This window comes from Hordeum vulgare, chromosome 5H, assembly GCF_904849725.1.
Source record: "Hordeum vulgare subsp. vulgare chromosome 5H, MorexV3_pseudomolecules_assembly, whole genome shotgun sequence".
NCBI lineage: Eukaryota > Viridiplantae > Streptophyta > Magnoliopsida > Poales > Poaceae > Hordeum > Hordeum vulgare.
In genome coordinates, this window is record NC_058522.1 from 306,033,683 (window position 1) to 306,051,776 (window position 18,094).

At 52.3% G+C, this 18,094-nt stretch overlaps 1 pseudogene; it reads left to right on the forward strand.

The window, feature by feature from the left end:
• The first annotated feature begins 304 nt into the window (after nucleotides 1-304).
• On the forward strand, nucleotides 305-402 carry LOC123400570 (annotated as a pseudogene).
• The last annotated feature ends 17,692 nt before the right edge of the window (nucleotides 403-18,094 follow it).

Consider the following 18,094-nt stretch of genomic DNA (forward strand, 5'->3'; position numbering starts at 1 on the left):
TTCTGGCAAGAAGGTGGTGGAAGAGGCTGTTAACCCAGAGCACGCCATATGGGTGACCCAGGACTAGCAGGTTCTCACTTTTCTCCTCGCCACCATGACTCGAGAGGTTTTGCTTCAGGTGAACAACCTCGACACTGCAGTAGCTGTTTGGGCGGCTATCCTGCAGAGTTTTTCATCGCAATCTCGAGCCAACATAAGTCAACTTAGTTCTCAGATTGGTCGCACCTGCAAGGGGGGTCCCTCTGCTGCTGCATATTTTTGCAAGATGAAAACTATTGTTGATGAACTGGCGGCTGTTGGTAAGCCGCTTGACGAAGATGAAGTAGTCTCGCATATCCTGGAAGGCTTGGATGCAGATTACAACCCCTTCGTCTCTGCCATATCTATGCGTGTAGATCAAGGCATCGGCCTGAATGAGCTCTACTCTCTCGTGCTCTCGGCCGAAGCCCGCATCGAAGCCCAGAGCAACTACAGCAACTCCAGCACAAATCTGGCCTCCAAGGGAGGCAATCGAGGCGGTTTTAGTCACCCATGTGGGGGCAACTCTAGAGGGGGCAGTAACACCCGCGACAACAACAACTCTGGAGGTGGGGGTCCTCGCTCCAACAACACCTCCAACAACTCCGACACTCGCCAGGGTGGAGGAGACATGATCAAGTACCAACTCTGTAAGCTTGAGGGCCATGGAGCTTGGCGCTACAAGAAGAGGTATGATCGCAACTTCAACAACAATTTTCAGCGCCAAAAGGGAGGTGGAGGTGGAGGTGATCGTTCTGCCAACACTGCTACAAACTCCTATGGCGTAGATACCAATTGGTATCTTGACACTGGACGCACGGATCACTTGACAGGTGATCTTGAACGGCTTGCAGTTCGTGACCGCTACACCGACAACGAGCAGATTCACACTGCAAGTGGACAAGGTATGGATATTGCACATGTTGGTCATTCGGTTTTAACTACTCCCCAAGGCTCACTTAAATTGAACAATATTCTTCATGTCCCATGTGCATCCAAAAATCCTCTTTCCGCATACCAGCTTATGGAAGACAACCATGCTTACCTTGAAATTCACCCTCAATTCTTCTCTATCAAGGATCAGGGAACACAAAGAGTTCTCCTTCAAGGAAGGAGTAAGAGGCACTTGTTCCCTGTCACGGGTCACCATGTGGCCCCTAAACGAGAAGTGTTTGGCGCAATCAAACCCTCTACTTCTCGATGGCACAAGCATTTGGGGCATCCTGCTTTTCCGGTGGTCCAACAAATTCTTCATAATTTTAGTCTTCCAATGTCTAATAAAAAATATCATCTCTTAGTTTGTGATGCATGTCAGATGGCTAAAAGCCATCAGCTACCATACCCTCGTTCAACTAGTGAGTCAAAAGCTCCTTTAGAGCTCGTTTTTTCGGATGTTTGCGGCCCTCGGCCTATTTCTGTAGGAAGACAGAAATTTTATGTCAGTTTTATCGATGATTTCAGCAAGTTCAGTTGGATTTATTTGCTTAAACATAAGTTCTATGTGTTTGAGAAATTTCATCTTTTTCAACAACATGTTGAACGTCTCTTTGATCGTAAACTTATTGCTATGCAAACAGATTGGGTGGTGAATACCAAAAGCTCAATTCCTTTTTTGAGCGTATTGGGATCACTCATCATGTCTCCTGTCCTCATGCTCGTCAGCAGAATGGCTCTGCGGAGCGCAAGCATAGACACATTATAGAAGCAGGCCTATCCATTCTTGCTCATGCATCAATGCCCTTAAAATTCTAGGATGAGGCATTCCTCACTGCCGTATATCTTATTAATCGCACACCCAGTCGTGTTATCAAAAATCAGTCTCCACTAGAACGACTCTTTGGCACTAAACCCAACTACAACTTCCTTCGTATTTTTGGATGTGCTGTTTGGCCTAATCTCCGACCTTTCAACAAACATAAGCTTGAATTTCGCTCCAAGCAATGTGCCTTCTTAGGGTATAGTACACTTCACAAGGGTTATAAGTGCCTAGATATTTCCTCCGACCATGTCTATATTTCCCGTGATGTTGTCTTTGATGAGCATGTTTTTCCCTTTGCTAGCCTTCACCCTAATGCCGGTGCCCAACTTCGCAAGGAACTAGTTCTCCTTCCATCACATCTCCTACCATCCTCACATATTGTTCCGGGAGTAGGGGATGACCACAATGATCACATGTCAATATCTAATGATACCTTTGATCCTGTTTCTGAAAGTGTGCAGGCACCAGGAACTAACACGGAAGAAACAGGTGCAAACTTGCGTCATTTTATGCAGGATCCAGAAACTGGAGCAACAGCCACACAAAATCCGGCGTTTGCAGATCCCGGAGCTGATCTGGGCGGGAATTCTACCTCGGGATCGGCGACGTCAAGGTCTGCAGGAGGATCTCGTGCAGGATCCGTGCGTGCCGACACGCCTGGCTTGGCCACCACGCCAACCACTGCGCACACTCCACGTGCGGAGCACAGCGGTGCACGGGCCCATGCGGGCCCTTCCCTGTCGGTCTCCCCGGTTGGTGGCGCTGCTTCACTTGCGGGCAGCAGAGGCGCAGGGGCTCGCTTGGGCCCATCCCTGCCCGACAGTCCGCCGTGCCCAACTCCCGAGGTGCCACCTACCGCGCCTGGTACGGGCTCCCTGCCCGTGACGCCAGACTCCGCCTCGCCTCTGTCTTCACGCCAAGTGGCAGTTTTTGACTCGGTTGGTGCTGAATTTGATGTCCAGGATTCTCCTAGTACTGCTATTTCTGCTGCATCTGATGTTTCTCATGTAGAAAATCGTGTTTAGCTACAGGTTGACCGTCCTGCACAACCGCCACATGTTCGGGCTCATACCAGGTCACGCAGTGGTGTGATCAAGCCAAAAGAGTATACCGATGGGTGTATTCGATGGGGGTCCTTTTGTGCCACACGTGAACCAGAAAATTTAAATGAAGCACTTGGTGATCCCAAATGGAAAAAGGCAATGGACGAAGAGTTCAATGCACTTATGGAAAACAAGACATGGTGTCTTGTTCCACCTGTCAAAGGGAGCAATATCATTGAGTGCAAATGGGTGTATAAGGTGAAAAGAAAATCTGATGGCTCTATCGACAGGTACAAGGCTCGTTTAGTGGCCAAAGGTTTCAAATAGAGGTATGGCATTGATTATGAGGATACATTCAGTCCAGTGGTTAAAGCTGCTACCATTCGAATAATTCTTTCAGTTGCAGTCTCTAGAAATTGGTGCATGCGTCAGTTACATGTGAAGAACGCGTTCTTGCATGGTGTACTGGAAGAGGAAGTCTTCATGAGGAAACCACCTGGGTATGAAGTTTTGGGCTCACCTCGAAAGGTTTGCAAACTTGATAAAGCACTTTATGGACTGAAACAGGCACCTCGAGCTTGGTACTCTAGGCTATCCTTCAAGTTGCAGTCTCTTGGTTTTGTTCCCTCCAAAGCAGACACCTCTTTATTCTTTTATCATCGTCATGGCACTGCCATTTTTATGCTTATCTATGTTGATGATATCATTGTTACAAGTTCCTCCACAAAGGCAGTTGATGCTCGCCTCAAGGACGTGTGTATGGATTTTGCACTTAAGGATCTGGGCAATCAGCATTTCTTTCTTGGCATTGAGGTAAAACATGTGGATCATGGACTTGTGTTATCTCAAGAAAAATATGTGCAGGATATTCTTCAGAGAGTGGGTATGAAGGGTTGCAAACCATCACCTACACCCTTGTCCACCTCTGAAAAACTATCAATCCATGATGAAGAGTTACTTGGTGACATTGATTCCACAAGTACCGCAGTGTTGTAGGAGCATTGCAATACTTGACCCTTACTAGACCAGATATTTCCTTTTCAGTCAATAAGGTTTGTCAGTTTCTCCATGCTCCTGCTAGTTCACATTGGACAGCTGTCGTGGGTATAAGCCTGACAGTAGATGTGTAGGGTACGAATGAGATGGGCAGAGTCCTAGCTACGGCGAGGTTGTATGAGTCCAGGCCCTCTGCGGTGGAGGTAACAGCCCTACGTCTCAATGCTCTCGGAGCTTGTTACCGAGTGTGATATGGAGTACAAAGATTTGCTAACCCTTTTACCAGTGGGGGAGGGAGGCTTATATAGAGTGCGCTGCCCTCCAGAACGGTTCTGATTCAAGGGTGGAGTAGTGGCGATTGAATGCATACGTTACACGTAACGTATGCTCTAAATGCTAGTAAATGCACCCGGAAACGTACAGCAGTTTCCCTCTAGAGAGGTTACGGCGCACTGAGTGTATCCAGTCGGTAGGTCCGGTGTTCTCCGAATGTTAGTCTTCGACTGGATGATTCTGGGCCTGTTACCGACTGGATGATGGGGGCACCTTAATTCAGTCGGGCATACTTAAGGTCATGTCCCTTGTGTGGGGTATTCCTTGGGTAGGACCTGTGGGACAGGCCTATGACCCTACCCTAGGACTATGACCCCATCATTAGTCCCCGAATGGATTGGGGTTGAAACGTCAAAGCAGTGCTCGAGGTTCAGATCCGACTGGACTAGGTTCGGTTTGGGCGTTGCTTGCCTCTATCCATTTTATATCTCCTGACCAATGGTCCGAGTGGATGTGTTTTGCGAAACAGACTGTCGGGAACCGAGTGCTTTTGCGGCATCTTTTGACGCGACCGGTCAACTGACAGTGGCGGATTTTCCGGGATCTCAAATTTCGGGTTCCGCGCGCTTAGCGGGGACGACGTCAGCGCGCTCGAGTAGCGCCTAACTCCTCGATCCTCGCGCCTTCAACTCCTCCACTGATATCGCCACGGCTGGTTGGGCAGATAAGATTTCGGGCCCGCTCGCCAGCGACCCAGTCGGTGCTCTATTTAACTCTGGTCGACGAGACCCTTCGGTTACGCTTGCCGAATCCTCTGCTCTTGCCTGCTCCGTCTTCCTCGCCACCTCCTGCGCTCATACACCCTTCTCTTCCCCTCCTTCTCGAGAGCTCGCCGTTGCCGCCATGACCAAAGGTCAGACCAGCAAGATGGAGGCAAGGAAGAAGAAGAACAAGGCGACGGCTGTTCAGCGGCGGCAGCGGCCGTTGCCGGCAGGGTCGATCCAGGGAGACTTTCTCCCCTCCACAGTGACGGAGGGGGACCTGCTGGAGCTGGTTGAGCACGTCCAGCTCGTGCATAAGTCCTTGAGGCTGCCGGCGGACGACGAGGTCGAGCCGGCGCCACGGGAGGGGGAGCGCGTCTTGCTCCTCAGCCATGTTCACAGAGGTTTCTCTCTGCCCCCGCATCCTTTCTTCAAAGGTATCATGAATCATTTTGGTGCTCAACTCCATCACTTCCCTCCGAATGCCATCGCCCACCTTTCGGCCTTCATTGTTTTGTGCGAGTGCTTTATCGGTTGCCCCCCCATTGGGGTTTATTCAAACATATCTTCTCCGCCCGCTCTCAAACCATCAAACGTCTTAGTCAGTCGGATGACAAGACGCATCTCCTCCAGCTCTGCGGGGTTTAGGGTTTCAGAAGAAGAGTCGGAACAGCTATCCTGCTCTCCAGTTGAGCGAGTCGGTTAGGAACTGGCAGTCGACGTGGTTCTACTGCCAGGACATAGCCTGTCCGAACGCGTCGACTGGGCTGCCTCCATTTAGTCTAGACCGTCCTGCTCCGCCCAAGCAGCTCGCCCTCTCGAAAGCCGAGAAGAACGACATCCAGCCTTTGGTCGAGGTACTCGTGGATGTTGTCAGGAGGGGGGTCACCGGTATTGACCTGCTGGAAGTCTTCATCGGTCGGCGAATCCAGCCTCTGCAGGCCCGCCACCACGCTATGTGGCACTACACAGGGCCCGAGGATTCCACTCGGATGAACGTGGAGGGCATTCTCGAGGAGAAGGTGACCTCATGGGTGCTCCAAATCACTGGTCCCTGTGAGAACCCCAAAGGAGCCCGCCGAGTGGCGCCTTACAGCGCGGACAACCCTCCACCGAATCAGGTGAGTAGCATTAGCCGAGTGCATTGAACTGTCTTGATTTCAGTCGTTTATTTATATCTCCATGTGATACTTAACGTTTCCGATTGAACCTCATGCAGGAGTGGACCAACTGGTCTTCCCCCGTCTCGAACGGGAATCCGGAGGAGGAGGAGGAAGAAGGCAGCCAGGAGGGGAGCGTGGAGAGCGCCGAATACATCTCCGACAGCGGGGAGTCGGAGGAGGAAGACAGCGAGGAAGAGGAAGAGGATGAAGAGCCAGATTCGCCACCTCCGCGGCCAGAGCATCGGAGTAAGCGTCGGCATGAGCCTGCCGTCCCTTCAGCCCCTCCTACGTTGTCGAGTGCTCCGCCTGCTGCCCCGGCGGTACCGAGTGTTCGAGGCACCAAGAGGACCAGGGACGCAGCTGCCGAACTTGCAGGCCAGTCCTCCAGGGCGCCCAAGCCGAGTGGGCCCAAACCTCGGAAGGCTCTGCCGCGGATGAGGATGGCCATCCCTGTCACTTCCACGTAAGTGAATCTAACTTTTGGCTTTTTCTGTTGACCGAGTGAACTCCTGCTTTACAAGTCGAATGGACTCCACTCGACAGGGTTGCCACTTCTGCGACCGCGCCGGCCCGTCAAGGGGACGACCCCATGGACACGGACAACGTTGTTTCGTCCCAGCCAGGTATGTTGTGGGAGAGTCGGGTGTTTTATTCCTGTAGACTGCGCCATCCTTTTCTTTTTCTGGGGCGTTATGTTATTTGGCTTGTCAGGGGCGATCTGCCTGGACGAGGGTGACCAGGGAAGAGCCGACCCCGTCGTGGAGCCTGTCCCAGAGCCTGTCCTTGAGGCTGCTCTTCCTGCTGCCGCCCCTGCCGCCAACGCTCCCCCGACCGAAGTGCCTCCACCGACTGAAATGCCTCCACCGACTGAACCGGTGCCGGTGGGTGAGGAACCTACTGGGGCGAACCTTGGGATGCCCCAGGAACTTCCCATGATTCCCGGTTCGTCGAATGCTGAATTCAGCATTCGGTGTGTCCCAGAGGAGCAGGTGGGGGCGGCCAAGGGGGCCATGATTCAGGCGGAGCTGATGGCCGGAGAGGGCAAGAGGGCTTATGACTCCGTTGCGGCCTTGTACCAACGGAGCTTGGAGCTGCGCAATGACATCCGAGTAAGTAGTCTAGTAAGTACTTACTTTTCTTCTATAACCCACTGGGTGTTGTCTACTGTTTGCAATGGGTTCACTCCGAGTGAACCCAGTGTGTGTAGTCCCCGAGACTTCTGTCGAGTGCTTGCACCCACAATTGTCTTTATACATTTGGTCTTTAGTTTAGTTGTGTCCATAGACAATATTTCCGAGTGCGAGTACTCATTGCAGTCAGAGCGCTCTTGCGGTAAGAGTCTCCGAGAGTAAGTTGCACGCGGGTGGAGTAGTATTAGCCCCTGAGGCGTAGGTGAAAACATGCATCTCAATAGGGCGGGCCTGCTTGAGGTGCATGCCAGTGGGGTCACTCTTAGTGAACCCACTGGGTGTAGTCCCAGAGACCGCTGTCGACTGCTTGCGTCGGCAGGGGTCTGAAGAACTTATACTGTGTATTGAGAAACTTGCTGATTACCCTTTGTTTCGTTTTGTAGAAAACTTGTGAAATGGGAACTGCTTATGAAGCCTTGAGGGCGGAGAGGAACCAGTATGCTGGTGAACTGGAAGCTGCAATGCTCGCCATGGCCGGCATGAAGGACGCGCTGGAAGTTCGAGAGAAGTCCTTGGAGGAGGCGCTGGAGGCAAACAGGGTGTTGGTGGCGGAGGTGGAGAGACTGAAGAAACAGAGGACTGAACTGCACAATCAAATGGCTATTCGGAACAAACGATGGACAGCTCAGGAGAAGTATGTCAACGACTGGGCTGTTCAGATGATGACTCGTCTGGCAGGTAAGTCTTATGCTTTGTCGAGTGGTTGTACCGTGTGACGAACACTCGGTTTTTACTGTCTGTTTGCTCGTTTTGTGCAGATTTTTGTGGTGACGCCGAAGCTGAAGCGGCGGCTGTAGAGCGGTCCATGAAGGATAATGTGCCACTCGGCGAGGACGCCAACCGGGATCTGCTCCGGGCGCATATCCGTGTAGGCAAAGTGGGTCCTTTCGTCAACCGACTGAGAGAAGTCATCGGCCGCATTGAGAAGGAGCTTTGGCCGGAAGACGAGTCACGGCAGGAGATGGAGACTCTGTTGGGGCGACTGGAGGAGATTCCGGACCGAGTGCAATCCTGGAAGAAATCGGCAGCGCGTTGCGGTGCCGACGTTGCGTTGTCAAGCTGAAAGCATTAAAGGTCGCCAACACGAAGAAGCTTCAATTCGAAGACTTCATGGAGACGTTCCTGGAGACTGCCACCCGCATCGCTGATGGAATCGACTTGGACACTTTTGTGGAGCCCTCTAGTCCTGACGCCGGCCCAGCTGACGCGTGATCAAACATTATCCTCGGTATGCCGAGTGCTTACCTGTAAGATACTCTGGCCACTTCTGTTGGCCGTCATACTTTTAGATCGGTGCGAGTAATCTTGAGCCGCACTGAGTCAGCTATCATTTTTGGACTTATGTTGTCGGAATGAAAACATTTAGTCTTTTGATGAAATGTTGTTTCGAGTGGAACACTTAGTGCGTACTTGGAGAAGATTAAGACTTAGGTGATTCTTGGTCACGTCTAAGTCTCCGAGTGTGACGTATAGTGCACACTCGAAGGGAGTTATTACTTGGGCGATGCAGGATCGCGGCTAAGTCCCCGAGTGTGACGTATAGTGCACACTCGGAGGTAGTTACTACTTAGGTGATTCGTGATCACAACTAAGTCCCCGAGTGCGACGTATAGTGCACACTCGGAGGAAGGGTAGTACTTAGGTGATTCTTGATCACATCTAAGTCCCCGAGTGCGACGTATAGTGCACACTCGGAGGAGCTTAATACTTAGGCGATTCAGGATCGCAGCTAAGTCTCCGAGTGCGACGTATAGTGCACACTCGGAGGAAGGTTAGTACTTAGGTGATTCTTGGTCACGTCTAAGTCTCCGAGTGTGACGTATAGTGCACACTCAGAGGGAGTTATTACTTGGGCGATGCAGGATCGCGGCTAAGTCCCCGAGTGTGACGTATAGTGCACACTCGGAGGTAGTTACTACTTAGGTGATTCGTGATCACAACTAAGTCCCTGAGTGCGACGTATAGTGCACACTCGGAGGAAGGTTAGTACTTAGGTGATTCTTGATCACATCTAAGTCCCCGAGTGCGACGTATAGTGCACACTCGGAGGAGGTTAATACTTAGGCGATTCAGGATCGCAGCTAAGTCTTCGAGTGCGACGTATAGTGCACACTCGGAGGAAGGTTAGTACTTAGGTGATTCTTTATCACATCTAAGTCTCCCGAGTGTGACGTGTATTGCACACTCGGAGAAAGTTAATACTTAGGCGATGCTGGATCGCAGCTAAGTCTCCGAGTGCGACGTATAGTGCACACTCGGAGGAAGGTTAGTACTTAGGTGATCCTTGATCACATCTAAGTCCCCGAGTGCGACGTATAGTGCACACTCGGCGGAGGTTAATACTTAGGCGATTCAGGATCGCAGCTAAGCCCCCGAGTGTGACGTGTAGTGCGCACTCGGAGAAAGTTAATACTTAGGCGATTCAGGATCGCAGCTAAGCCCCCGAGTGTGACGGGTAGTGCACACTCGGAGAAAGTTAATACTTAGACGATTCAGGATCGCAGCTAAGCCCCCGAGTGTGACGGGTAGTGCACACTCGGAGAAAGTTAGTACTTAGGCGATTCAGGATCGCAGCTAAGTTTTTTTTGTGTGTGTGAGTGAGAACTCCGAATCTGCACAAAACTGAATCTGCTGAATATATTATTTCTTCAAACTTGTTCGTTACACTGCTTCAGTTGACGATCACGTATAAAAACGCTTGAGGAGATCTCCGTTCCATGCGCGTGGCTCGTCTGTCTCCCTCTGAATATTGTAGAGTCTGTATGCTCTGTTGTTCAACACCTTGGAAATGATGAAAGGCCCCTCCAAGGCCGGAGCCAACTTGTGGGGTCTTTGCTGATCCACTCGGAGCACTAAATCGCCAGCTTGAAATGTGCGACTCCTGACGTGACGTGCGTGAAAGCGTCGCAGATCTTGTTGGTAAATTGTTGAGCGAGTGAGTGCCATCTCGCGCTCCTCCTCTAGAAGATCGACTCCATCTTGCCTTGCTTGTTCCGCTTCGGCTTCGGAGAAGAGTTCGACTCGCGGGGCATTGTGAAGCAGGTCACTCGGAAGGACCGCTTCTGCTCCATAGACGAGGAAGAACGGCGATCGCCCCGTTGATCGGTTTGGAGTGGTGCGGAGGCCCCAAAGTACTGAAGGTAACTCGGTGACCCATGCACCAGCAGCATGTCCTACCTCTCGCAAGAGTCGAGGCTTCAAACCTTGAAGGATAAGTCCATTCGCACGCTCAGCTTGTCCATTGGATTGCGGATGTGCTACGGAAGCAAAATCCACTTGGATACCCTGACTCGCACAGAAGCCTTTGAATCTGTCTGAGTCAAAGTTTGTCCCATTGTTTGTGATTATGCTGTGAGGCACCCCGAATCTGGAAATGATGTCCCTGACAAACTTGACAGCTGTTGAGGCATCGAGTTTCTTGATGGGCTTGGCTTCTATCCATTTGGTAAACTTGTCGACTGCCACCAACAGATGTGTGTAGCCTCCTTGGCCTGTCTTGAATGGTCAGACTGTGTCTAATCCCCAAACTACAAATGGCCACAAAAGTGGGATTGTCTTTAACGCAGATGTTGGCTTGTGGGACTTGTTGGAGTAGAACTGACAGCCTTCACATCAGTCGACCATAGCTTTGGCCATCTCGTTAGCCTGCAGCCAGAAGAATCCAGCTCTGAACGCCTTGGCGACGATTGCTCTCGAAGAAGCGTGATGGCCGCAGGTACCCGAGTGGATATCCTCTAGGATCAGTTGTCCATCCTCTAGGGAAATGCAACGTTGGAGGACGCCTGAAACACTCTCCTTGTACAATTGATCGTCAATGACAGTTAATGCCTTCGACCTGCGAACTATTTGCCGGGCTTGGACTTCATCTTCTGGAAGTTCCTGTCTCAGGATATATGCCATGATCGGCACAGTCCAATCGGGAATGACTACCAGAATCTCTGTGACTGGATCAACCACAGCGGGCACATCGACTTCAGTCGGATCTGTTGCGCTCTTGGGTTGTACTGGTTCTTCCGTGAAGGGATCTTCTTTGACTGAAGGAAGATGGAGGTGCTCGAGACAGACATCACTCGGGACTGGTCTCCGAGTGGATCCGAGTTTTGCCAACTCGTCAGCCGCTTGGTTCTTCAGTCTTGGAACATGATGAAGTTCTAGACCCTCAAACTTCTTCTCCAGCTTCCTGACTGCATTGCAGTATGTCGTCATGGTGGGGTTCCTTACGTCCCACTCTTTCATCACTTGATTGACCACCAAATCCGAATCGCCGTAGACCATCAGGCGACGGACGCCGAGTGAGATGGCCATGCGCAATCCGTAGAGGAGAGCTTCATACTCCGCCTCGTTGTTGGAGGAATCAAAGTGTATCTGGAGCACGTATTTGAGCTTGTCGCCTTTGGGTGATATGATCACAACACCAGCGCCGGATCCATTCAACATCTTAGACCCATCGAAGAACATTGTCCAATGAGTCGAGTAGATGTGAGTCGGTTGGTGTTGTTCTACCCATTCTGCTATAAAGTCAGCCAGGGCTTGAGACTTAATAGCTTTCTTGGCCTCGAACTTGATGTCACAGTACAACATCTCCATTGCCCACTTCGCCACTCGGCCTGGCGCGTCTCGATTGTGGAGAATTTCTGACAAAGGAGCATCAGAAACGACAGATACCGAGTAGTCTTGGAAATAATGGGCCACCTTCTTCGCAGTCATATAGATCCCATAGATAAGCTTCTGATAATGGGGATACATCTGCTTGGAAGGGGTCAGGACTTCGGAGACGTAGTACACTGGCCGCTGAACTTTGTATGCTTTGCCTTCCTCTTCTCGCTCGACTGTAAGAACAGTACTAACGACTTGATTTGTGGCCGCGATATATAGAAGAAGGGGCTCTTTACTGAGCGGACCAGCAAGAACCGGCTGGGTGGAAAGCAGGACTTTGAGGTCGTCGAATGCGACTTGGGCTTCGTCTGTCCACTCGAAGGTATCTGACTTCTTCATGAGTCGGTACAGAGGAAGTGCTTTTTCGCCGAGTCGACTGATAAACCTGCTCAAAGCCGCTAGGCAACCTGTGAGCCGTTGAACATCGTGTATTCTGACCGGCCTATCCATTCGGACGATGGTCCCGATCTTTTCGGGGTTAACATCGATCCCTCGTTCGGAAACGAAGAAACCGAGTAACTTTCCGCTGGGAACACCGAATGAACATTTGGCTGGGTTTAGCTTGATATCGTACCTACGAAGGTTGGCGAATGTTTCTGCCAAGTCAGTCAGCAGGTCGGAACCTTTGCGTGACTTGACTACGATATCATCCATATATGCCTCCACATTGCGACCGATCTGGTCGAGGAGACATTTTTGGATCATGCGCATAAAGGTAGCTCCTGCATTCTTCACACCGAAAGGCATAGTGATGTAGCAGAAGCACCCAAACGGGGTGATGAAGGCTGTTTTCAACTCATCGGGACCATACAGACGGATCTGATGATAACCCGAGTAGGCATCAAGGAACGACAAACGCTCGCATCCCGCAGTCGAATCGACAATTTGATCTATGCGGGGGAGCGGAAAATGGTCTTTCGGGCAGACCTTATTGAGGTGCTTGAAGTCAATGCACATTCGGAGTGACTTGTCCTTCTTGGGCACCATGACGACATTGGCGAGCCACTCGGAGTGGTGAACCTCGCGAATGAAGTTGGCAGCCAGCAGCTTGGCCACCTCTTCTCCGATTGCCTTCCTCTTGTGCGCGACGGACCGACGTAGGCGCTCTCGGACGGGCCGAGCGACGGGATCCACATGCAGTCAGTACTCAACCAACTCCCTGGGTACACCCGGCATGTCAGAAGGTTTCCATGCGAAGATGTCCTATTTCTCACGGAGGAATTGGGTGAGCTCGGCTTCCTATTTAGGATCGAGGGTGGTGGAGATGTTCGTCGGGGCGGCAGACTCGTCCGTCGGGTGGATGCTGATTTTCTTCGTCTCTCCCGCCGACTGGAACACGGACTCAGAAGCTGGTTTCTTCGAGCGCATCAGGTCGGCAGGGTCGACTGTCTTCTTGTATTCGTCGAGCTCGAGCACCGCCATCTGATGGTCGGCGATTCTTGATCCCTCTTGCAGACACTCCTCGGCTCGCTGGCGGTTGCCAGTGATGGTGATAACGCCTTTTGGGCCCGGCATCTTCAGCTTCAAGTACACATAGCACGGGTGTGCCATGAAACTCACGTACGCCGGGCGGCCCAGAATAGCATGGTAAGCACTCTGGAAATCCACCACCTCGAATGTGAGCTTCTCCTTGCGAAAGTTTTTGTCGGAGCCGAAAGTGACGTCCAACGCGATCTGGCTGAGTGACTTGGCCTTCCGCCCGGGGACGACTCCGTGGAACTGCATATTACTCTCGCTGAGTTTGGACATCGGAATGCCCATTCCCTTGAGGGTGTCGGCGTACATGATGTTCAGTCCGCTACCGCCGTCCATGAGAACTTTGCGCAGTCGGACTCCTTCCACCACCGGGTCGACGACCAGAGCCTGTCTTCCTGGAGTGGGGACATGTGTTGGATGGTCCGACTGATCAAAGGTGATCGCAGTCTGAGACCATCTAAGGAACTTGGGAGCAGTCGGAACGGCCATGTTGACCTCTCTGTTCACCAACTTCAGACGACTCTTGCTTTCGACATCAGCAAAAATCATGAGGGTTGCATGGACTTGGGGGAACGGGTCCTCCTTGTCTTCCTCGTCCTGCTCGGGATTCTTCTCACTCGGTTGTCCTTCGCTGAACTCCTGGATCAGGAGACGACACTGTCGAGTGGTATGCTTCGCGTATATGGGATTGCCTTCTTCGTCCATCTTCGTGTGAATTGGACAAGGCTGATCCAGGATGGGATTATTGAACGGCTTCTTCTTGGGGGTAAACTGCGCTTTCGCTTTGCCCTTGGACTTGGCGCTGGTTACAGCTGCAGCTTCTGCTTGCGGTGTGGGTGGAACCTTCTGTTTCTGCTTCCGAGTGTTACCTCCGTCGGTATCGCCGACTGTCTTGTGTTTGCCGCTCCGAATGCGGTCTTCTTCCTCGCCATTTGCATAACGAGCAGCTATCTCCATCATCTTGCTCATGGAGATGTCGCCTGTCCGGCCGAACTTTAGGTACAACTCTCTGTACCGTACGCCTGCCTTGAATGCGCAGACCGCTTGATGCTCGGTGACGCTCTCCACCGTGTGGTAAAGAGTCGTCCATCGCTGGATGAAGTCGCGCAAGGGCTCGTTCGGCTTCTGGACACAGTGTTGAAGCTTCACAAGGCCTGCAGGGCGTTTGCACGTCCCTTCGAAGGTCCTGATGAACACTCGGGCAAGATCTGCCCAACTGTAAATGCTTGAGGGGGCTAACTGGTTCAGCCAAGCTCGCGCCGAGCCGTCGAGCATCAGAGGGAGGTGCTTCATAGCGACATAGTCGTCCCCTCCTCCGATCTGGACTGCCACTCGGTAGTCGTCTAGCCATGTTTCAGGCTTAGATTCCCCCGTAAATTTACCGATTCTCGCTGCCAATCGGAAGTTGGGCGGGATGTCAGCCGAGCGGATGGCTCGACTAAAACACTCGGGGCCAGACACGATGGTCCTGCCGCCACTTGGACGATCCAGATCGTGGCCATCGCGGTGGGCTCGACCTCTGTCAACTCTTCGCTGGGCGATTCGCCCTCTTGCGTCGGGTCTCGGGTCGTAAGTGTCGCCGACTGAACGCCGATCATCATGATGTCGGGACCCATAGGGCCCACCCCGCGGAGGGGTGCGTGAACGGCGGCGATCTTCACGGATCATGGAACGACTGCCTCCCCTGTGGTGCTGATAGGAGACGGGGCTGTGAACCGACCGATGCGTGTTTGCATGGGCGGAACTGTTGTGGATCCGATTGTGCGACTGGGAGACTGCCGAATTCTGCTGCTGCGCCGTATGCAACAGAGCACGGATCTGCTCGATTCCTCTTCCTGCCTCTGAATTAGTCGGCTGGAGGGAATCGGCGATCTTGGCTGCCGCAGCCAAGTTGAGGAGAGGTGTGCGGAACAACTCTACGTTGCTCTGCCGGGTGTGCCGACTGGCAGAACGGCGAGGCGGACGGTGTGCACCGGATGCTTCACCGACTTCGCGCTCGTTCCGGCCGGCCTGATGAGGATCTTCATGGGTGTTGGCCATGTGAACTTCTGCTGCAGGCCCGCGGCCCACGTACTCGGAAGGGAACTCAGTCGGAACCGAGCCCGAGCCCTAGGGACGCAGGGCAACCACAACAGACTCCAGAACCGCCACTTGAGAGGACGTGAACTGGCACGCTCGGGCATGCTGCACCCAACGTTGTAGACGCGGACTGCGAGATCGCTTGCTGCGGCGCATGACGAAGGTGCAAGCCGGCAATGGAGCCGATTGTTGGAGAAGAAGAACGCCGCGAGCGCCAGCACGGAAGTGCGTGGCCCCGCGACGGGGAAGCGCCTCGACGTCGAGAGGTGCCTCCCGAAGCCACGCCGAATCGTCGACGACGAAGGAGAGAGCGCCGAAGAGGATTTGGTGACCCATGCTCGAACCTCCACCGGACGACATGACGAAAGGAAATAGTCGCAAACTCGCCGGAAGTCGCTTAGACGCCTGCCCCACGGTGGGCGCCAACTGTCGTGGGTATAAGCCTGACAGTAGATGTGTAGGGTACGAATGAGATGGGCAGAGTCCTAGCTACGGCGAGTTCAGGCCCCTCTGCGGTGGAGGTAACAGCCCTACGTCTCAGTGCTCTCGGAGCTTGTTACCAAGTGTGATATGGAGTACAAAGATTTGCTAACCCTTTTACCAGTGGGGGAGGGCGGCTTATATAGAGTGCGCTGCCCTCCACAACGGTTCTGATTCAAGGGTGGAGTAGTGGCGATTGAATGCATACGTTACAGGTAATGTATGCTCTAAATGCTAGTAAATGCACCCGGAAACGTACAGCAGTTTCCCTCCAGAGAGGTTACGGCGCACCGAGTGTATCCAGTCGGTAGGTCCGGTGTTCTCCGAATGTTAGTCTTCGACTGGATGATTCTGGGCCTGTTACCGACTGGATGATGGGGGCACCTTAATTCAGTCGGGCATACTTAAGGTCCTGTCCCTTGTGTGGGGTAGTCCTTGGGTAGGACCTGTAGGACAGGCCTATGACCCTACCCTAGGACTATGACCCCATCAACAGCTGTCAAAAGAATTCTTCAGTATCTTCAAGCAACAAAAGGTTATGGACTCAAACTTGCTAGATCAAACTCTATGTTAGTTAGTGCTTTTTCAGATGCATATTGGGCAGGTTGCCCAGATGACAGACGGTCCACAGGTGGCCCTGCAGTCTTTCTTGGTGGTAACTTGATTTCTTAGAGTGCCCGTAAGCAACCTACTATATCTCGATCAAGCACAGAAGCTGAGTACAAGGAACTAGCAAATGCTACTGCTGAAGTTATTTGGGTCCAGAATTTGTTAACTGAGTTGGGTGTTCCTCGTCCAAAGGCAGCCTCGTTATGGTGTGACAACCTTGGTCCTACTTATCTCTTTGCTAATCCTGTGTTTCATGCTAGAACCAAGCATATTGAAATTGACTATCACTTTGTTCGTGAAAGGGTAGCCAATAAGCTTCTCAATATTCGTTTCATTCCAACTGAAGATCAAGTAGGTGATGGATTTACTAAACCAGTGTCGGTGCGGCAGCTAGAGGCTTTTCGTCGCAATCTCAACTTGGATACTTGTGATTGAGGGGGAGTGTTAAACATTGTATCTCGGTGTTGTATAAACTGAGGATTGTTAGGATGCGTGCGTGTGTTGTAAACGTGTTGGGTTGTTAGGATTAGATTTCCTCCTTCTGTTAATATTCTTGAAGATCAATCCTAATCCCAACCAACCTGTAACTTTGTCCTCCTATTTAACATGCACGCGTCCCTGCCTATTGGTATACGCTTCAGCCTCGCTTTTCTACAACCTCTACCAGCCCCCATGAACGCACCAAGGCCGGCGGTCGGGACTGCAAGCCGACAAGTGAGGCAGGAGAGAGCCTGCAGCGGGGAGGAGATCCACCGGCAACTCACTACCCCATGGTCAAGACGCCGTCCACCCACCATCCGCAAACACCGCCAGCCAAGGACATCGTCTCCATGCCTACCGGGACGCCGCCACAGGTCCAGAGATCTCCACGAGGAACGGAGCGACAAGATTCACCATCGCCCAAGCCAACGCCGGGAGCCAACTGAGCGCCGCCCTAGCGCAGGCCTTAGCGCTCCACGCGTAAGGAGGTCCCGCACGACCCGCTGACGTAGGGAAGGGAGGAGCCTCTGCCGCCATCGTTGGCCGCATGGGCTTAGCCCGGCGACGTCCTCCAACAGTGATGGAGGGAAAAAAAACATGAGACAACGGCCGTGGCGATTGGATCCATCGAGTCGCTCGACATACAGGCGATCCACTTTTCTCGGATCGTGGCCTCTGCCGTGTGTTGATGTGCCCCGCCATTCGAAAGGGTATGTCTGAGCACACTCCAAAGCTCGTCATTACCATACGCAACCATTGAAAGTCGGACATAGAGTTTTCACTTTAGGACTTGATACTCACTCCTTAAAAGAGCACCACGAAGACGAAACCACCGTGTGTTCCTGTCGCCCCCTTGCAGAAGAAAGCGGAGCGTCATGGAAGGGCTCCAACACACTATGGGAACGTGAAATTGAAATTCAAACCTTTTCATGGCATTCGTGTCCGGAGGTAGCCGTTCATGTGCATATCCTTGACGTGGATATCATCACGCGGTCAAATTTATGTGTACGAGCACAAAAATGGAAACACGGAGGCCAAACGTCACCGGAAACCATCTCACACGCAAACTCCCATCAGCCCTCGAGGCTTCCCTGCGTCGCAGTTCTCGAGG